Source organism: Medicago truncatula, chromosome 6 (genome assembly GCF_003473485.1).
Source record: "Medicago truncatula cultivar Jemalong A17 chromosome 6, MtrunA17r5.0-ANR, whole genome shotgun sequence".
Lineage (NCBI taxonomy): Eukaryota > Viridiplantae > Streptophyta > Magnoliopsida > Fabales > Fabaceae > Medicago > Medicago truncatula.
In genome coordinates this window covers 17,593,261-17,617,011 of record NC_053047.1, presented here as the reverse complement: position 1 = coordinate 17,617,011, position 23,751 = coordinate 17,593,261, and the positions used below count along the sequence as shown (strand labels likewise).

Below are 23,751 nucleotides of genomic sequence, written 5' to 3'. Positions count from 1 at the left end.
GGAGATACCTCTCGTGAGAGTCGTTTGGACGGGAGCGACTTGTGAAAGCTTAACGTGGGAGCTTGAGAGTAAGATGCTGGAATCTTATCCAGAGTTGTTTGCTTGAGGTAAATTTTCGAGGACGAAAATCTTTTAAGTGGGGGAGAGTTGTAACGCCCACTTTCGTTTAATCATTTATTTAATCGAGTTTAGGCAATTATATTATAATTATATAATATATGCATGATTTTGGCTTGTTTTGTTGATTTACGATGATTTGGATGATTTGATTGATGACGTGTTAAGTTATGAGATTTGATGGTTTTGATAAGTTATGAGTTTTGAAGGCTTTGATAAGGATATGAAATTTATTTTATTGTTAAATAAAATAAAGATTTGAAAATAATATAAAATATTTAGTTAAGGGTTGTTTTGAGATTTTAGAGAGTTTTGGGGGAGAAAGTGAAATAAGATAAGTTATTAGAAAGAGATATAAATAGGGGAAGACCTAATATTTTAGAAACTCATTGTACGTGAAAACTTTTGGAAAAGGGAGAAAAAGCTTAGAGAAGGGAGAATCAAAGAAAGCTGCGATTTCTTCTTCATAACCAGGTAAGGGTGAGACTGATAATTCAATAACGTTAACTGATTGTAATTCTGATGATTAGTTAGCATGAATTAGGATTGTTTTGGAGAAAACAAAAACTAGGTCAAAACCATAGAATTGATGATCAAACGGTAGTAATTGGTTTAATTGATGTAGAAACTGTTCCTAGACCTTAGATAATGTTTAGGACGAACTTTGGAATCAATATTAGGCTTAGAACCTTGAGAATCGTTGGATTTTTGTGAAAATAGGAAGTCTGGCCGTAGCGACATTCATCGCTCGCCATAGCGAGCCATGAGTCTCGCCTCGCGAGTGATGAATCTTCATCGCTCGCCTCGCGAACCTATTTCCCTCGCCTCGCGAGTTGTGCAATGCCACTCGCCACAGCGAGCAACTTTACTCGCCGTAGCGAGCTAGGACAGAGTGCATGTCGAAAAATTGCATTTTGGACTTTTTAGTTGGACCTTGAGTGTCTATAACTGCCTGAACATACTTAGTATTGATTAGGAATGAATGTAGGACAGGATTGAACCTAGAACAACATTAGTTTGGGAATTGAGTGGTACTCGCCATGGCGAGTAAGAACTCTCGCCTCGCGAGCATATCCAGAATGTAGTTGCTTGAGTGTTTGTGCGATCTGTGTCGCACGTATTGATCAAGAGTGAACCCCTAATTGGTAATGAAACCTAATAATGACGTTTAATGCAATCTGTAAAGTCTTTTAAGCTATGTTGTTATGAATGGAGCATGATTAATGTATTATGCAATATGTAAGATATGAAAGTTTAATTATGATGCAATTGAATTGCCTTTGATATAATGATATCATCCTGTTATGTGACTTTATTATGCTGCTGCTGTTATTTAACTAAGTGCATAATGTCTGTTTATGATGAATAAGATTACGTTTAGCTCCAAATTATTGGATGCATGTTGATTACGATGATTACGGTGTTTTGTTGTTAAGAGTCCATGCATAGCATATCATTGAGCTTAGTCCTCACCACGTTTATTAGGAGCTTTGTCCTCCGCACGATCTATTAGGAGCTTTGTCCTCCGCACGTTTAAAGTATATTTATACTTCTGATGACGATTGGTACCACATGCATATAAAGAGTCTAAGAGCATTGTCACATTGTCATGTTTAAGATGCTTTGTTGATAATGATTGAATATGTGATTACGTGATAAATGTTTATCAAATGTGTTATGTGCTGATGACAAATGGATATGTGATTACGTGATAATTGTTTATCAAATATGCAAGTTGATTGAGATTGATATGATGTTAATTATGATTCAAATTACATTGATTAATGATATTTTGTTATGAAATCTCACCCCTTCTGCTTGAAAATGTTGCCCTTCGTATAGGTAACTTGCAGGTGATCGTGCTTAGTGTGCAGTTTGCCGTCGTGAGTGGCCTTGCCTCACTGTGTCATCTAGGTCGCTCTATGATTGTTATTATTATGATTATTATGATTGTTGGAACATTTATGTTATTATTATGATTGTTGGAACATTTTGCTGGGGCCTACGTGCCAAAAATGATTTATGATTTCCGAACTAATATTCCGCTGCTATGTTAAGATATTATGTGAAAGTTAAATTATTATTTAACTGATTTTGGATTACGTTTCTATGTGATATCCCGTTTATGGTTTTTACTCTGATAATTGTTTAGAAATTTTTATATTGGGAAAACGAGGTGTTACAAATAGCATCATAATATTTCATTCATATCTTACATAATGTATAGTACATTAATTCATGCTCAATTAATGTCAACATATCTTAAACGGCCTTACTGATTGCATTTAACATCATCATTAGGTTTCTTTGCCAATTAGGGGTTCACTCTTGATCAAAACGTGCGACACAGATCGCACAAACACTCAATGCACTCCAATCTGGAAGTGCCCGCGAGGCGAGTACAAGCCAACTCCCCAACTAATGTTGTTCTAGGTTCAATCTTGTCCTACATTCATTCCCAATCATTACTAGGTATGTTCAGGCACTCAATGGTACTCAAGGTCCAACTAAAAAGTCGAAATTGCAAAATCTTACATGCTCTCTGTCCTAGCTCGCTATGGCGAGTAAGGTTGCTCGTTGTGGTGAGCTGCAATGTGCAACTCGCGAGGCAAGGAGAAAGGGCTCGCTAGGCGAGCGATGAATGTTCATCACTCGCGAGGCGAGACTCATTGCTCGCTATGGCGAGCGATGAATGTCTCTACGGCCAGACTTGCTATTTTCACAAAAATTCAACGATTCACATGGTTCTAAGCCTAACGTTGATTCCAAACTTCATCCTAAACATTATCTAAGGTCTAGGGACACTTTCTACATCAATTTAACCAATTCCTACCATTTGATCATCAATTCTAGGGATTTGACCTAGTTTTCGTTTTCTCCAATTCAATCCTAATTCTTGCTAACTAATCATCAGAATTACAATCATATAACATTATTGAGTTATTAGTCTCACCCTTACCTTAATTTGAAGAAATCGCAGCTCTCCTCTTGATTCTCCCTTCTCTTGGCTTTTCTCCCTTTTCCAAAAAATTTCACGTACAATAGTTTTTCTAACAATTAGGTTTTCTCCAATTTATATCTCTTCCTAAAATCCTATCTTATTTCACTTTCTCCCCCAAAACTCTCTAAAATCTCAAAACAACCCTTAACCAAATATTTTATATTATTTTCAAATCTTTATTTTATTTAACAATAAAATAAGTCTCATACTCTTATCAAAACATTCAAAACTCATAACTTATCACGTTATCAACCGAATCATCAAAATAGTCGTAAATCATCAAAACACATCAAAATCATGCATATATTATATAAATATAATATAATTGCCTAAACTCGATTAAATAAACAATTAAACGAAAGTGGGCGTTACAACTCTCCCCCACTTAAAAGATTTTCGTCCTCGAAAATTTACCTCAAGCAACCAACTCTGGATTAGATTCCAGCATCTTACTCTCAAGCTCCCACGTTAAGCTTTCACCAATCGCTCCCGTCCAAACGACTCTCACGAGAGGTATCTCTTTGCCTCTCAACGTCTTCACTTTACGATCATCAATCCTCACCGGTAAAGTCTCTACCGTAAGGTTGGCTCTAACTTGCACATCGTCACTCTGGATCACATGAGATGGACCCGGAACATACTTTCGAAGTTGCGACACATGGAAAACATCGTGCAAATTCGAAAGATGCGGTGGTAAACCCACTCGGTAAACCACCGTTCCAACTCTTTCCGATATCTGATACGGACCAATAAACTTCGGGGTCAACTTCTTTGACTTCAGTGCACGTCCTACACCAGTCATAGGGGTGACTCTCAAAAACACGTGGTCTCCTTCCTGAAACTCAAGATCTTTTCTACGCTTATCATGATAACTCTTTTGTCGACTCTGCGACGCTTTCATTTTCTCTTGAATCATCTTAACTTTCTCAGTAGTTTGCTGAACAATCTCTGGTCCTAAGACCACTCTTTCACCTGACTCAAACCAGCACAACGGAGTTCTGCATCTCCGACCATATAAAGCTTCAAAAGGTGCCATTCCAATACTAGAATGATAACTATTATTGTATGTGAACTCGATCAACGAAAGATGACTATCCCAAGTTCCTCCTTGCTCAAGAACACAAATCCTCAACAAATCCTCTAGCGACTGAATTGTCCTCTCCGACTGACCATCAGTCTGTGGATGATACGCCGAACTCAATCTCAATTTCGAACCCAAAGCCTCTTGCAAACTTTTCCAAAATCTAGAAGTAAATCTTGGATCTCTATCTGATACAATGCTCGAAGGAACACCATGCAACTTCACAATCTCCTTGATATAAATCTCTGCCAACTGTGCAACAGGGAAACTAATATTAATCGGTAGAAAATGAGCCGACTTCGTCAACCTATCAACAATAACCCAAATTGCGTCGTTCCCTCTAGGAGTATTCGGCAAACTTGTCACAAAATCCATTGATATACTATCCCATTTCCATTCTGGCACATCTAAAGGTACCATCATTCCCGCAGGTTTCTGATGCTCGACTTTCGACTTCTGACAAACTAAACAGGAATACACAAACTGTGCCACATCTCGCTTCAAACCAGACCACCAGAAAATCTTCTTGAAATCATGATACATCTTCGTAGCTCCCGGATGAATACTCAAGCTACTTCTGTGACTCTCTTCAAGAATCATCTTCTTAATCTCTTCATTGTCTGGAATACAAATTCTTTCTCGGAATCTCAACACACCTTGATCATCGATTTTAAAATCACCATCTTCAGTCTGATCTCTAGCAACCAACAAGTCCACAAACTTTACATCAACTTTCTGTGCTTCCTTGATACTTTTAAGAAAATCACTATCAATCTTCAGCATACCCAGTTTCACACTCTGAGGTGACCATTCACAAACCAAACTCATATCTCTAAACTGTTCAAGTAATTCGAACTCTCTAACCATCATGGCGGGCATATGCAATGTCTTCCTACTCAAGGCATCTGCGACAACATTAGCTTTACCTAGATGATAATTCAACCTAAAGTCATAATCTTTCAACAATTTAAGCCACCTTCTCTGCCTCATATTCAATTCCTTCTGGTCGAACAAATACTTCAAACTCTTGTGATCACTAAACACCTCAAACCTCGAACCATACAAGTAATGTCTCCATATCTTCAATACAAAGACTACGGCCGCCAACTCTAGATCATGCGTCGGGTAATTCTTCTCATGAATTCTCAACTGTCTCGAAGCATAAGCTACCACTTTACCTTCTTGCATAAGTACACCTCATAAACCTAACTTGGACGCATCACAATACACCACAAAAGGCTCATTAGACTTAGGCAAAATCAAAACTGGAGCAGTCGTCAAACGCTTCTTCAATTCACTAAAATTATTCTCACAATGAACATCCCACACAAAAGCTTTACCTTTACAAGTCAACTGTGTTAGCGGAAGAGCTAACTTGGAAACCCTTCAATAAATCTTCTGTAGTAACCAGCTAAACCCAAAAAGCTTCTAATCTCTGTAACTGACTTAGGAGTCTCCCATTGCGATACCGCTTCAACTTTAGACGGATCCACTGCAATACCATCGCCAGAAATAACATGGCCAAGAAAACTCACTTCTTTCAACCAGAATTCACACTTAGACAGTTTGGCATAAAGTTTCTTCTCTTTCAACACTTGTAAGACAATCTTCAGATGCTCAGCATGTTCTTCTTCAGTTTTGGAGTAAATCAAAATGTCGTCGATAAACACAACTACAAACCGATCCAAAAATGCATGGAAGATGTGATTCATATACTCCATAAACACTCCAGGTGCATTGGTAACACCGAAAGGCATAACTTTGTACTCATAGTGACCATAACGCGTTCTGAACGCTGTCTTCTGCATATCTTCATCTTTTACTTTAATCTGGTGATAACTTGACCTCAAATCAATCTTGCTGAAAACAGTGCACCCACTAACTGATCCATCAAATCATCAATTCTCGGAAGTGGATACCTATTCTTGATAGTTACCTTGTTCAACTGTCGATAATCAATACATAACCTCATACTACCATCTTTCTTCTTTACCAACAAAACCGGCGCTCCCCAAGGTGAAACACTTGGTCTAACAAATTTCTTCTCAAGCAAGTCTTCTAACTGTTTCTTCAACTCTGATAATTCGGAAGCAGGCATACGATAAGGTGTCATCGACACCGGTTCGTTCCAGGAACAAGATCAATAGAAAACTCAACTTCCCTCTCTAAAGGCACATCAGGAATTTCATCTGGAAAAACTTCAGGAAAGTCGCATACCACTTGTAGCCTATCAATCACTGCTTGATTCTGAATAGATAAAGAAGCCATTAACGAAAACATCAAAATACCATCACGTTCCATTTGCTTCAGCTGTTTAGTAGATAAGAACTCTGCACCACTTTCTTCTTCAGTAGAAGAGAAATACACTGACTTGCTAAAACAGTTAATATGAACATGGTTATACTCCAACCAATTCATACCCAGAATCACATCCATGCCGCTCAAAGGTAGACAAACTAAATCCATTTCGAAATCACGACCAAACATAGACAAAGGACAACGCAAACATATGAGATAAGTAGTCACCGAACCCTTAGCTGGAGTTTCGACAACCATCTCTCCATTCATGTCAGACAAATCAAGACCCAAAGCAGAAACACAATCGAAGGCAATAAAATAATGCGTAGCACTAGTATCAATAATAGCAACTAAAGGGGTATTATTAATATAGCAAGTACCTCTGATCAAACGATCCTCATCCTCTGTCTGAGTACCAGTCAAAGCAAAAACCCTGCCAGTAGTCGGCGCCCTCTTAGGCTGAGTACACTGTGAACTAACATGTCCCTCTTCGTTGCAGTTAAAACACACAATGTCCTTACGCTTGCAATCAGCTACAATATGACCCTTCTTGCCACACCGGACACACTTCTTAATCTCTTCAGGACAGACATTGCTCTCGTGGCCTTTTACACCACAATTGAAACACATGATCTCAATAGCATCCTTCTTCTTGGGTCGCCTATCATTGACCATCCTCTGTTTCCCTTTATCAGCAGGGGCACTATACGGCTTAGGACGACTCTGTTGTCCCTTGCCCTTCCGCTCATTCACAATCTTATAGTGAGCCTTCATATCCTCTTCATAGATCCTGCAGCTATTAACCAAATCCGGAAAAACTCTAATCTGTTGGTATCCAATCGCCCTCTTAATGTCGGGCCTCAAACCGTTCTCGAACTTGATGCATTTCGAAAACTCAGCAGTCTCTGCAGCATAATACGGATAAAACTTCGCCAACTCAACAAACTTGGCAGCAAACTCAGTCATGGACATATTTCCTTGCTTCAACTCAAGGAACTCGATCTCTTTCTTCCCGCGAACATCTTCCGAAAAGTATCTTCTCAGGAACTCTCTCCTGAACACTGCCCAAGTAACAACAGCTCCTTCATGCTCAAGGTTAGGCAGCAGACTAACCCACCAATCATCAGCTTCCTCAGCTAGCTGATGCGTACCAAACCGCACTTTCTGATCTTCGGTGCACTGCATAACACGGAAAATCCTCTCAATCTCTTTACGCCACGTCTGGGCTCCATCAGGGTCATATCTTCCTTTGAAAGTTGGAGGGTGATTCCTCATGAAAGTCTCCAACATCCTCGTCTCAGCATTAACACCAGCATTCGCGTTAAGTTGTTGTCCCACAGCTTGGGCAACAACTTGTAGAGCAGCAGCTAATGCAGCATCGTTTCTTCCAGCCATTTCTGATATTCTACAAAAGTAGCAACAACAAAATAAGATAGTAATATAAATATTACTAAGACTCGACACGACTCTTCTAACTGGCCGGACGGACCGACCTGCTCTGATACCAATTGTAACACCCCGTTTTCCCAATATAAAAATTTCTAAACATTTATCAGAGTAAACATCATAAACAACAGGATATCACATATAACCGTAATCCAAAACAGTTAAATAACAATTTAACCAAATAACTTAAACATTGCAGCGGAAATTATATCATAATCCATAAAACATTTTGGCACGCAGGCCCCATCAAAATAATCTCAAAAGAGTTAGTTCAATATCACAAATAGCATATATATTCACGTAAGAGAACGAAGCATGCATAACATATAGCCCCATCCCGTTACGTATCAGAGCGACCTAGACGACACAGTGAAGGCAAGGCCACTCACAACGGCAACTGCACACTAAGCACGATCACCTGCAAGTTACCCATACGAAGGGCAACATTTTCAAGCAGAAGGGGTGAGATTTCATAACAAAATAATATTAATCAAAGTAATTTGAATCATAATTAACATCATATCAATTCTTAAACAACTTTGCATATTTGATAATCATTTACCACGTAATCACATATTCAATCATCATCAACAACATAGCATCTTAGACACGACAATGCGACAATGCTCTTAGACTCCTTATATGCATGTGGTACCAATCGTCTTCATAAGTATTAATATACTTTAAACGTGCGGAGGACAAATCTCCTAATAATCGTGTGGAGGACAAAGCTTCTATCATGGTGAGGACTAAGCTCAATGAACGCTAATGCATGGACTCTATCAACAAAACATTGTAATCATCATATCAATGTGCATCCAATAATTTGGAGCTAAACGTCATCTTATTCATCATACATAGACATTATACACTAGTTAAATAACAGCAGCAGCATAGTCAAGTCACAATAACGGATGATATCAATATATCAATTGCATTTCAATAGCATCATAATATTTCATTCATATCCTACATAATGTATAGTACACATTAATTCATGCTCAATTAATGTCAACATATCTTAAACGGCCTTACTGATTGCATTTAACATCATCATTAGGTTTCGTTGCCAATTAGGGGTTCACTCTTGATCAAAACGTGCGACACAGATCGCACAAACACTCAATGCACTCCAATCTAGAAGTGCCCGCGAGGCGAGAGTACCTACTCACCATGGCGAGTACAAGCCAACTCCCCAACTAATGTTATTCTAGGTTCAATCTTGTCCTACATTCATTCCCAATCATTACTAGGTATGTTCAGGCACTCAATGGCACTCAAGGTCCAACTAAAAAGTCGAAATTGCAAAATCTTACATGCTCTCTGTCCTAGCTCGCTATGGCGAGTAAGGTTGCTCGTTGTGGCGAGCTGCAATGTGCAACTCGCGAGGCGAGGAGAAAGGGCTCGCTAGGCGAGCGATGAATGTTCATCACTCGCAAGGCAAGACTCATTGCTCGCTATGGCGAGCGATGAATGTCGCTACGGCCAGACTTGCTATTTTCACAAAAATTCAACGATTCACATGGTTCTAAGCCTAACGTTGATTCCAAACTTCATCCTAAACATTATCTAAGGTCTAGGGACACTTTCTACATCAATTTAACCAATTCCTACCGTTTGATCATCAATTCTAGGGATTTGACCTATTTTTCGTTTTCTCCAATTCAATCCTAATTCTTGCTAACTAATCATCAGAATTACAATCAATTAACATTACTGAGTTATTAGTCTCACCCTTACCTTAATTTGAAGAAATCGCAGCTCTCCTCTTGATTCTCCCTTCTCTTGGCTTTTCTCCCTTTTCCAAAAGTTTTCACGTACAATAGTTTTTCTAACAATTAGGTTTTCTCCTATTTATATCTCTTCCTAAAATCCTATCTTATTTCACTTTCTCCCCCAAAACTCTCTAAAATCTCAAAACAACCCTTAACCAAATATTTTATATTATTTTCAAATCTTTATTTTATTTAACAATAAAATAAGTCTCATACTCTTATCAAAACCTTCAAAACTCATAACTTATCACGTTATCAACCGAATTATCAAAATAGTCGTAAATCATCAAAACACATCAAAATCATGCATATATTATATAAATATAATATAATTGCCTAAACTCGATTAAATAAACAATTAAACGAAAGTGGGCGTTACAACTCTCATCAGATACTGGAGTCTGATCCTCCTCTTCCCTTTCATCAGTGATAGGCTCCACCTCAAACTGAATTTTCTCTTCCTCCGTTTCTGAGCTTGTATCCAGGTCTTTGCACTTCATCCCCATACGGGTCTCATCAAAAGTGACATCCCTGCTTATAATAAATTTTGATCCTCCAGGTTCCATCTTCCACAGTCTATAACCTTTCACAGCTTCAGGATAACCCATGAAAATACACTTCACAGCTCTAGCATCAAGTTTGTCCTGTCTAACATGGGCAAACGCTAAAGCTCCGAAAACTTTCAAATTAGAGTAGTTTGCCGGCCTCCCACTCCAAACCTCCATAGGTGTCTTGAGATCTATCCCTGTTGATGGACATCTGTTAATCAAATATGCTGCAGTACTAACAGCTTCTCCCCAGAAATTCTTGGACAATCCAGCTCCCAACAGCATACACCTCACACGTTCCAACAAGGTCATGTTCATTCTTTTAGCATGACCATTCTGTTGAGGTGTGTATGCCACGGTTCTATGCCTCTTTATACCCTTTTTCCTGCAAAACTCATTAAACTGCTCTGAAACAAACTCCAGGCCATTGTCAGTTCTCAACACTTTCAGTTTAGTTCCAATCTGATTTTCTACAAGTGTATGCCATTCTTTGAATTTTTCAAAAGTGTCACTTTTATTCTTCAGGATGTACACCCATACTCTTCTAGAATAATCATCAATAATGGACATGAAATATGAACCTCCCCCATGAGTTTTAACTGATGCTGGACCCCAAAGATCCGAATGAACATACTCAAAAGGCCTACTAGATTTATGCACACCCACCCCAAACTTCACCTTGTGCTGTTTGCCTAAAGTGCAATTATCACAGAAATATAGTTTGTTCAATTTTTCATTCCCTAGCAAACCTTGTTTAGCTAGCTCAACCAAACCTCTTTCACTGACATGACCCAACCTCAAATGCTAAAGTTTAGTTATGTCCAAAGTGTCTACACTAGCAACCGATGCATGAGCTATTACAGTGGAACCTTCTAAAATATATAAACCATGTATTTTAGACCCTTTAGCTATAACTAATGCACCATGAGAGATTCTCATCACTCCACGTTCAATTCTAGTGCAATATCCTAGACCATCAAACATGCTTATGGATATTAAATTTCTCTTAAGTTCAGGAATATACCTCACATCTTTCACAAGGAAATCACGGTCATCAAACATTTTGAGACGGATAGTACCCATACCTTGAATTTTACAAGCCTTATTATTCCCAAGGCGAACTACTCCACCTTCTTTCAGCTCTAACGTTTCAAAGTACTCCTTTCTCGGACAGATGTGATAAGAGCATCCAGAGTCCAAGACCCAGCCCTTTTCAGGTTCCCAACTTGTCACAGTTAGTGCTCTAGCACTTTCATAACCTTCCTCTGTACTTGCAATCTGAACGGATGGATTACCACTTCCATTGCCCTTTCTCTCCGGACAATCCTTCTTGAAGTGACCTGGATTGTGACAAATAAAACATTTGTACTGTGTTTTATTATCACCACCCTTCGACCTAGACTTTGACCTGGAATTCTTGCCTTTCCCTTTTCCTCTGTTTTGACTTCTCCCCCTTGAGACATTCAAGCCTTCTCCACTATCATCAACCTTCAAATCTTTGAACTTGGTCAATTCTTTGGTTCTCAAAGCTGCTTGAACTTCCTCCAAAGTAATAGTGCCCTCTTTGCCATAGAGCATAGTATCCTTGAAATTCTCAAAGGACCTAGGTAAAGCACACAGTAGGTGTAAGGCTTTATCCTCGTCTTCCAGATTAACATCTATGTTCACCAAATCATCAATAATCTTATTGAACTCCGTCAGTTGCTCCATTATAGGTTTTGATTCCACCATTCGGTAAAAGTAGAGTTGTTGTTTCAGACATTGTCTATGTGCCAAAGACTTGGTCATGTATAATGAATCAAGCTTATTCCATATAGACACAGCAGTAGTCTCCCTTGATACTTCTCTCAACACCTTGTCCCCAAGACACAGAATGATAGCACTGGCCGCTTTATCATTCATCTCCGTCTTCTCAGCAGGTGTCAGATGCGCAGGCATCTGTGCTTCTCCTCTTAATGCTTCAACACACTTTTGTTGAATTAGAATTGCCCTCATCTTTACCTTCCACAACCCGAAGTCGTTACTACCGGTAAACTTTTCAATATCTCACTTCGAACCCAAGATACCTGGTTATTGATTTGACCTTCGCCCCACGATGGGCGCCAATTGTTGTGAATTCGATGAAAATCACACCAATAAAAACTTGATGCGTGGAGCAAATTAATACCAAGTAATCAAATCAAGCGGGTAGCAAATAATCCAAACAAAAACAGCAAGAAATAAAAGGAAGAGAGAAAGAAAAAGAACACAAGATATTTGTTTACCCAGTTCGGTCTAATGATGACCTAGTCTGGGGGAGAGAGCAGCTCTCCGTTCCACTATAATGATATGAGTTTCTTTACAAAGAGATATTGAGTTCCAAGAATTAGTCTTCAAACCTAATTCTACCCAAGTCCCAGCCTCTTCCCGTGACCAAGAGACTCAATCCTAATAGTGCTTTGTTCAAGGTGAATCAAAACAATCCCAACCCTAGTGTTGTTGCCAAGAGAAATTCTCTATAAACCCTAGTTTGTATGTTGGTTTATAAACCCTGTTTTTCTACACACTTTTATCATCTGATACAAGGCTGTATTTATAGTGGAAAGTAAACCCTTAAAAAACTGAAACAAATCTAACTAAAAATACGTTTTTATTTTATCTTCAGCGCGACCATCGTGGCACGATGCGGGGCCATCGTGGCACGAAATTTCTAGTAGCTTCCCAGGAAGCTTGCTTCAACAATCGTGGCGCGATGCTTCTCCATCGTGGCACGATTCTCCAGATTTCTGATTTTAAGTTAACTCTCACATTGACAACTTGTGGGTAGTCTTAATTATTTGACTATTACTCGTTATAACATATCTTTTGCAGTTCAACAAGTAAGTCAATTCATGCATTCTCCGCGTCATCTTCATTTGGCAGCAGTTCTCCGTATTATTCGTTACTTAAAGGGAAGCTCTCATCGTGGCTATTCTTTTCCATTGGAAATTCTCCTAAGTTGAGGGCTTATAGTGATGCCGATTGGGCAGGATGCCCAGATACTCGACGCTTTGTCACCGTTGGTGTATGTTTCTTGGCTCTTCATTGATCTCATGGAAAAGTAAGAAACAAGCAAGAGTCTCTAAATCTTCTACTGAATCTGAGTAGCGTGCCATGTTGGCACTTGTTCAAAAATAATTTGGCTTCGTGGTCTTTTGGCTGAACTTGGATTTCCTCAAACAGAGCCAACCTCACTTTATGCTGACAATACAAGTGCCATCCAGATCTTTGCAAACCCTATTTTCCAGGAGCGCTCCAAGCATATCGAGGTTGATTGTCATTCAATTCGTGACATCTATGATAACCGAATAATATCCCTTCCTCATGTCAGTACTCAGTTGCAAATTGCAGATATTCTTACTAAAGTTTTTCCTCACCCACGTCATCAGTTTCTTGTTGGCAAATTGATGCTCATCGACTAGCCGCATCAATTTGAGGGGGGATTTGAATAAGGAGTTGATTTGTTCTCCTTATTATATTTATTAGCTTATTCCTAGAAATAAGGGACATAAATTAGAAATTGATTTGTTTCCATTATATGTAATTATTTAGTGTAATTATATGTATAGCCTTGTAACCTCTATATATACACAAGGAATAACAATGAGAAAGGTATCAAGCCATTATCTGTGTCCAAAGCTACATATTCTTTTCAGAGTGGTTTCCGCTCAGTTTGATGTTAATCCAAGCCTCATTGGTGGGCATATGCATATAAATATGTGGAAAAAATTTGTGCAGAATTTGATTGTCATTCTCAATATTCTTCGGCAGCATCCAAACATAACTGTTGATGATTCACAGGAGCCAGACGTAACGATTTGTGTTTGGGGAAACTTAGTTGCTTTCTTAGAAAAAATAAACGCCAAGTTTTTCAAGAGCCTGCAACGCATAGATCCTCACACACGTGAATATGTTGAGAGGCTCCAAGATGAACCTATGTTTGTTATTCTTGCACAGATGGTCAAGGAATATCTTGAAAGGATTGGAGATTTCAAAGGTTCTTCTAAGGTTGTCTTGATGAAGGTTGATGGTTGAACTCATTTACTACAAACCTCAAGATGTTTACGAGGCAATTAGAACATTGGCTGAGCCGGAGAATAGCAGGACCTTAATGGATATATTAGTGACACTAATCTACAAATACGCAGACGACTGCACTAAAGCACGTGCAATGCTTAGTGATATATATCACCATGTTCTTCATGATGAGTTCGCTAAACCCCGTGATCTGTTGCTTATGAGTCATTTGAAAGAAAATGTGCACCACATGGACGTTTCAACACAGATACATTCTAACAGGGCTATGTCACAATTAGGTGTATGTGCTTTTCGTGATGGGATGGTTTCAATAATTGTATTATTATGGTTTTAATATTCAAAAGTTGATGTTTGTGTTTCAGAAAAATCATAATACCCTATATGACATGCCAAGTGGTTCTCTACCTATTCAACTTGAATAAGCATTTCCTAAGGATAAGTAAAAGGACGCAGTGAATGCAAATGGTGTCAAAAGTGATAAGGAAGTTGATAGTATTGAGAAGGAAAGGGAACTAGTTGTGGATCAAAGTCTCTTAGGCATAATGAAAGTCACTCCAAGATCAATTGAAGCAGCAGAGATAAAATTTACTGAAGGGGAGAAGCATACCACTGCAGCTCCAACATCCAAAGATGTAACATCCCGTTCTAAATCTGAAACTTCAAACACCACCCTTTCATCAAAATTTAGTGAATGCTTTAATTGAGAAGCATTAAGCAGTACAACAAATTTCTTGAAGTATTAAAGCAACTATATATCAATGTATCCCTTTTATGGAAGCATTAGAACAAATGTCAAACTATGCGAAGTTTCTGAAGGATATCATTAAAAAAAGGAATAGACTATGAGATTTTAAAGTCGTGGTTATGGAAACTAAAAGCACCATGTTGATATAACATAAAATTCCAACAAAGATGAAAGATTGAGGGAGCTTCATTGTTCATTGTTCTATAGGTGGAGTTTATTCGGGTTAAGATCTTTGTGACTTAGGCTCTAGCATCAATTTAATGCTTCAGTCAATTTTCAACAATTGGAAATAGGTAAAGTCGGGCCTACTGCTTTTAAGCCGCACTTGTTGATAGATCTTTAGTGCAACCAGAATGAAGGATAAAGGATGTTCTTGTGCACCCAAAACCTGAACTCACACTTGAAACCCAACAATCTCCTCCTCGAGTGTGAATCACCCACTTAGCTAGCCTGATAACATCGTGGACCACTAAGAGACTTGACACCACATCTCTATCATAAACCTTAAAGCATTAGGTATATGGGTCACCTCTCTTTTAAATCTAACATTTCCTCCATTTCTAGTCGATGTGTGACTTAATCATTCACACTTGATTTCCAACATTTTCATTGTCCTCCTCTTCCAAATCGGCGTTATCTTTATCTATAAGAGCTTTTTCACGATAAATGTTCATGTCAGTTTATGTCTTCATTGCACTCTAAATTTCGCATTTCAATTTGTTTACCATTAGATGTACCAACAATATTTTTGCCAACATATGTTTCTTTTCTTGTTTCATCAATTTTATCAAGATCCACGAGTATAGCAGTTTTTCCCTAATCATATCTTCCCTTATTATATTGCCCTTTTTATTTTCATTGATTTCATCTTGAACATCCTCCTTGGTAATATTTTTACAAATCGACAAATGTGCCCAATGTTTTTGCAATAAGTACAAAAAATCTAGTAAGTTACCGCAATCAAGTTCAACAAAATATGCAAATCCTTTTCTCTCCACTAAGACCTTGTATCTCAAAGTGTGAGTTACATCCATATGAAGCAACACTGTATTGAACAAAGCTTATATCCACAATAGGCTTTGTGGAAGCAGCATCAAAGGCTAATGTGTTGGAACAAGGTTTTGATGATAACAAAGTATTGAAGAACAATTGACATTACTAATAATAATAATAATTAGGAAGTCAAAAAGATGATGCAGAAATTGAAGAATAATAATAAGCAGTATGAGAACTCTGACAAAGAGGAAGGAATAAAACTTTTAACAAGAAGTTCAAGCCTCATTGGTGGGCATATGCTTATAAATGTGTGGAAAAAATGTGAGCAGAATATTTTGGTAATTCTAGATATTCTAGCGCAGCAACCAAACATAAAGGCTTATGATTCAGTTGAGCCTGATGAGAATTAAACTAAGAAAGGGTCCGACTAATAACGTACCAATTCGTGTTTGGGGAAGCTTAAATAATTTCTTAGAAAACAATAAATGCTGAGTTTTACCAGAGCCTGCAATGCATAGATTCATACATGCGTGAATATGTTGAAAGGGTCCAGGAATATCTTGTTCAAAGGTTCTTCTAATGTTGCCTTGTCGAGGGTTGAACTCATTTACTACAAATCTCAAGAGGTTTAAGAGGCAATGAGAACATTGGCTGACCCGGAGAACAGCAGGACCATGATCTGTTGCTCATGAGTCATTTGCAAGAAAATGTTCACCACATGGACGTTTCAACACAGATACGTTTTAACAGGGCTATGTCATAGTTAGGCCTATGTGCTTTTCGTGCTGGGCTGGTTTCTGAAGCACATGACTGTCAGTCTGAACTTTATTCCGGTGGAAGGTTGAAAGAATTGCTCATACAAGGAGTTGCACAGAATCGTTATCATGAAAAGACTCTAGAACAGGTACTAAATCCCATCTTTTTTAAAATGTATGTGCTTACAATATATGGTGTTCAGTAATATATAATTTTAATAGATCAAATGTCACTGGTTTAAAGATATTCCTGTTTGATTTTTCATAGAAATGATTTAAAATCAATGTTGATCTGAATTGCAGTTTAGGCACATTATTACTCTTTACACGGTTGATCAGTTTTGAACAGAAATTTGATTTGAATATTAACTGCATATTGCCCTGTTCTCTTTTCTGCTGAATCAATTACATTTGAAATTTTGTCAATGCTTTGTATTTTATGTGATTAGTGATTACATTATGCGTTAAACATCACAAAGGCTTGAACACCTTGTTCCTTTGGATTAATCAATGCTTGATTTCTTTAGAAACATTCTGTAGTACCCTTCCTAAATCCTTTATATGCTTTGATGAAAATTGTAAATTTACAGATTCATTTTTAGCATCTTCTAACAATCTCACTGTCTTCGATTCTTATAGTCTTCAATTATTAAGTTTTCTTTCATTTGAATCATCATATTCAATTGAGTACATCTCTTTTGTAATTCGTTGCTAACCTAAGCATGCGTTTATTTAACATAACAATTAACTCTTTATTTACTTATCTTTCAGGAAAGGTTGGAAAGAAGCATGCAGATGCCATATCATATGCATATAAATCTCGATCTCCTAGGATCAGTGTATCTAGTATCTGCTATGCTACTGGAAGTTCCCAATATTGCAGCCAATGTTCATGATGCGAAGCATAAGATCATCAGTAACAATTTCCTTCGCTTGCTCGAGATCAGTGACAAAAAAACATTCAACGGTCCTCCTGAAATGTTAAGGATCATGTCATGGTTGTCACAAGGCTTCTTATCAATGGAGACTTCCACAATGCTTTTGACTATATTGCATCTCTTGGCATATGGAAATTTGTAAAAAACCACGACTCCGTGCTCGAAATGCTGAAGGACAAAATCAAAGAGGTGGCACTTAGGACATACTTATTTACCTCCTCTTCATCATACGATTCTGAGCGTGGATCAGCTAGAAAATTATTTCGACCTCTCTCCTCTTCGTGTTCATGCTATTGTAATTAAGAGTTTAATGAATGATGAGCTTCATGTCAGCTGGGACCAACCATCTGGATGCATTGTGTTCCAAAATGTTGAACACTCAAGGGTGCAGGCTTTGTCGTTCAAGTTGACTGAGAAATTATCTATCCTTGCAGAGTCGGTTGGATCTTACCGCCGCTCCTTCAGGTGGCAGAGGTCAAGACATGTCCTATTCTCAGACGCTTACGGGATTTTGTGCTTAACATTGCATTTGCTTCACATACTCACTATCATCATTTTATTTTTGTTTTCTATTTCGTCCAGTTTACTATGCACTTCATTTACATTATGTTTTTTTACGAGGGCTTGAAACTAGACAAATATTGTTTCTGTCTAGAGTATTAAAGAAAGACGCCAAGAAAGGATACCTATTATTTTGAGATAAACAATAGTGCATGAAAGTAACATAATAGATATAGTTGAAATTTCATATTCCTGACCAAACAGCTAAATTATACACTTGCTCCACTTGCACTTGAGGTACACTGCCAACTTGAAATATTAAATAATTAGTATTACAATTATATGGTATTGGATTCTCTTTGATGAAATCTAGGCCACACAAGAACAAATGAACGGGCATGATGTTGTTACATAAGATAAGTTTTCCAATTTTTTTTTTTTCCTTTTCATGGCCATGTGCCTTCACAACTTGTTTTTTGCCACTGTCATTCACTAATTATTTAATTTTCTATAGCAGTCAATTTTGACATGTTGCAAAAGAACTACATCCACTGATTTAATATATAATCTTTGAAAACAAATAACAACGCATATTTCATCTTCCAAACAACTTTGATTCATTTCTGTTCTCATATCTGAAAATGGCTGATGCTTTACTTGGAATCTTGATTCAAAACCTCGGATCATTTGTACAAGAGGAGTTTGCTACCTATTTGGGTGTTGGAGAATTGACCCAAAGCCTATCTAGAAAGCTCACTTTAATCCGTGCTGTCCTAAAAGATGCTGAAAAAAAGCAAATAACAAACGATGCTGTCAAAGAGTGGCTACAGCAACTGCGTGATGCTGCTTATGTGCTTGATGATATATTGGATGAATGTTCAATAACCTTAAAAGCACATGGCGACAACAAGCGGATCACTCGTTTCCATCCTATGAAGATTTTGGCTCGTCGCAACATTGGAAAGAGGATGAAGGAGATTGCTAAAGAGATTGATGATATTGCTGAAGAAAGGATGAAGTTCGGATTACAGGTGGGGGTCATGGAGCACCAACCAGAAGATGAAGAGTGGCGGCAAACTACCTCCTTCATCACTGAATCCATAGTATTTGGAAGAGACAAAGATAAAGAAAAAATTGTTGAGTATCTTCTGAGGCATGCTAGCAACAGTGAAGATCTCTCTGTCTATTCCATTGTTGGCCTAGGTGGATATGGAAAAACAACACTTGCTCAATTGGTTTACAACGAAGAAAGCGTAACCACCCATTTTGATTTGAAAATATGGGTTTGTGTTTCAGATGATTTCAGCATGATGAAAATCCTACACTCCATCATAGAATCTGCCACTGGACAAAGTCATAATTTCTTGACTTTGGAATCGATGCAAAAAAAAGTTCAAGAAGTTTTGCAAAGCAAAAAGTATTTACTTGTACTCGATGATGTGTGGAACCAAGAACAAGTAAAATGGGAAAAGTTGAAGCATTATTTGAAGAGTGGAAATACAACGAAAGGTGCATCTATTTTAGTCACAACACGACTTGATATTGTTGCATCCATCATGGGAACTCACCCTGCTCACCATTTGGTAGGTTTATATGATGACGACATTTGGTCATTATTTAAACAACATGCTTTTGGACCTGATGGGGAAGAGCGTGAGAAACAATAGGCAAGGAGATTGTGAGAAAATGTGTGGGTTCACCTCTTGCTGCCAAAGTATTGGGAAGTCTTTTGTGCTTTAAAAGTGAGGAACATCAATGGCTCTCTGTCAAGGAAAGTGAGCTTTGGAATTTAACTGAGGATGATCCTATCATGTCTGCTTTGAGACTAAGCTACTTTAATTTGAAATTGTCCTTGAGACCATGTTTTACTTTTTGTGCTGTTTTTCCTAAAGATTTTAAAATGGTGAAGGAAAATCTCATTCAACTTTGGATGGCTAATGGACTTGTTACATCTAGAGGAAATTTACAGATGGAGCATGTTGGTAATGAGGTATGGAATGAATTAAACCAAAGGTCATTCTTTCAAGAAGTCAAATCCGATTTTGTAGGTAACATTACTTTCAAAATGCATGATTTAGTCCATGATTTAGCTCAATCTGTTATGGGAGAAGAGTGTGTGGCTTCTGAGTCTTCAGGCTTGACTAATCTGTCAACTAGAGCTCACCATATAAGTTTCTTATCTTCAAAAGTAAATTTGAATCTCTTAAAAAAAATTGAATCATTGCGAACCTTTCTTGACTTTGAATCACCACCCTTCATGGATTCATATGTGTTGCCATTGATCACTCCTCTCCGAGTTTTACGTACAAGGTCTTGCCATCTCTCTGCATTGAAGAGTTTAATGCATTTGCGGTACTTGGAACTTTACGATAGTAATATCACAACCTTGCCCGCGTCTGTTTGTAAACTGCAGAAATTGCAAACACTTAAACTTGAATATTGTCTTCATCTTTCTAGTTTTCCAAAACAATTGACAAAACTACAGGACCTTCAACATCTCATGATTAAAAATTGCATATCATTGAAATCAACTCCTTTTAGAATTGGGGAGTTAACTTGTTTGAAAAAATTGACCATTTTCATTGTTGGTTCAAAAACTGGGTATGGTTTAGCAGAGCTACAAAACTTACAATTAGGAGGCAAGCTACACATCAAACGCCTTCACAAAGTGTCAAATGAAGAGGATGCAAGAAAAGCTAATTTGATTGGCAAGAAGGACTTAAATCGCTTATATTTGTCATGGGGTGATTATATTAATTCACAGGTTAGTAGTGTTGATGCCGAGCGAGTACTAGAAGCTCTTGAGCCTCATTCAGGTCTTAAGAGTTTTGGGGTGCAGGGTTATACAGGAACACAATTTCCTCCTTGGATGAGAAATACTTCTATTCTAAAAGGTTTAGTTCATATTATTCTCTATGACTGTAAAAACGTCAGGCAGCTTCCTCTATTTGGTAAATTACCATGTTTAACTTATCTTTATGTGTCTGGAATGAAAGATTTAAAGTACATTGATAATGACTTACATGAACCTGCGACTGAGAAGGCTTTTACATCATTGAAAAAGTTGACTTTGTCCGATTTACCAAATTTAGAGAGGGTGTTGGAAGCCGAAGGAGTAGAGATGCTACCACAACTTTTGAAGTTAGATATAACAGATGTCCCTAAACTTGCATTGCAGTCCCTTCCATCTGTGGAGTCACTTTCTGTTAGTGGAGGAAATGAAGAATTATTGAAGTCCTTTTTTTACAACAATTGCAATGAAGAAGTAGCTTCCTCTTCACGAGAAATATCAGGTAACAATCTTAAGTCACTTTGTATATCGAAATTTGCCAAACTCATGGAATTACCTGTTGAACTCAGTAGACTTGGTGCTTTAGATAATCTTAAAATTGCACATTGTGATGAAATGGAGTCATTATCAGAGCACTTGTTGCAAGGTTTGAGGTCTCTTCGAACTTTGGCCATTCATGAATGTGGTAGATTTAAATCCCTTTCCAACGGTATGAGACACCTAACTTGTCTTGAGACACTTGAAATCTATAACTGCCCACAGTTAGTTTCTCTAGATAACATGAACAGTCTAACTTCCCTCCGTCGACTGGTACTCTGGGAGAGTAATGAAAACATACTAGATGGCATAGAAGGCATCCCCTCACTACAAAAATTGAAACTGTTCAATTTTCCATCTCTAAAATCCTTGCCGGACTGTTTGGGTGCCATGACTTCACTTCAAGTATTAGACATCTATAACTTTCCAAAGGTAAAATCACTACCAGACAACTTTCAGCAACTCCAAAACTTGCAAAGCTTAAGGATTTGTGGTTGCCCTATGTTGGAGAAGAGATGCAAGAGAGGAATAGGTGAAGATTGGCATAAGATAGCTCACATTCCTCAAATTGAGTTGAATTTCGAATTGCAATCTGATGCAGAACCAACAAGTAGTGGTGGTAATTTAATTGAATGAATCTCTTAATTTTATTTCTTTCGCTTTTTTCATACTATATCAAATATGGTGTGATTTTAGACTTATATTGAACAATGTGTGCAGAGGATGATATAGCAACATGGATGCAAGTTATGAGTCACGTTCCAACGATTGATGGTAATTTAATTGAATGAATCTCTTAATTATATTCCTTTCTATTATATCTTACTATATCAAATATGGTGTGATTTACGAAATATATTGAACAATGTCTGCAGAGGATAATCTGCCAGCATGGGCGCAATATATGAAAGTTCTTACGATTAATAACCCAATAATCAAGGAAGAAAAGGAATGGGAGCGAGTTTCGAAAGTTCTGGATTACATTCGTCACAAAGATTTTGACAGCATGATTGAAGATATAGACGTGTAACGCTCAGATGTGTAACGCTCTGATTGAAAGATTTGCTGTATTTATTTGTATCTTTATTTATTTATTTTTAATAATCATGTATCCATTCTTTTTTCTCTTTTTAGTGGAAAATATTTGGCCAAATTCTTTGTTAGGAATTTGAAACTTCAACTATCTATCGAAGACGTATCCTACATATATGGGATATTATATAATATACATTCATAAATTGAAGTTTAATTTCATAACAATAAAATATTATTTCAAAAGAGGTGCCTTGTATATGGGATCTTAGAAAATATTTTTTCATAAAAAAATAATTTATTTTATTGTTTATTAGAATCATACTAAATTAGTTGGGATTTTCTTTTTGCAGATAATTAACATGATTTGATTTGGGGTTGTATTATGATTGAGTTGGATAGGGATATGAATCATTTGATATTTTTATACTAACATTATACGAACCCTCAAGCAACAACTATATCGACAAAGACACACCTTATCTCACTTAAACCAATTGACTTTACTAGCTTCCGCACTCTCTCCACACTAAAAATAATAAGGATTCAATAAAATAATGTTTACTTAAGTAAGCCTTGAAGAATGAAAGAAATTAGACCAATTGTGGTGGATATTGAAGGGGAATACAAAGATACATTAGAAGAACATTGAATTGAATTCGAATGGGTGAAATCTATTTGTTTTCATTTTTAATATATAATACATTATGATATTTAATTATTATTTTAATTATTTGTCAATTAATTTTTAAGAGATATCAGTTTGAACGTACTCTTTTTTCTATCTTCCGGTAAATTTAAAAAGGCGAATCTGACAATTTTGTTGCAAAAGTTAAGTTGTTCCTAGGTAAGTATTTATAACTATCAACTTGATTATTTAATACCATTAAAACGTACATATTTATTCATTTACTTGAACCATTTTATTTGTTTCTTTAGAGATTGGAAAACGATGTTACAAAATTCTTCTCAATCAACTGAGATCAAATTCAACAGTTAAATTATGGAGGCAAAAAGAACTAAAGAAAATGTATGCTTAATTTGATGAAGCATATTTTTTTTTCCACAATCCTTTTAGTAAATACATTTTCTAATAAATGGTAAAACAATTACCTTTATTTTTAGTTGCCTGAT

General features: G+C 37.2%; 2 pseudogenes; both read left to right on the top strand.

Moving 5' to 3' along the window:
• The window catches only part of LOC25480743 (eukaryotic translation initiation factor 3 subunit C-like), a 39,975-nt pseudogene extending 21,316 nt beyond the window's left edge, over positions 1-18,659 (top strand).
• A 174-nt stretch (positions 18,660-18,833) lies between these two features.
• Positions 18,834-22,823, top strand: LOC25480742 (putative disease resistance protein RGA1; annotated as a pseudogene).
• The last annotated feature ends 928 nt before the right edge of the window (positions 22,824-23,751 follow it).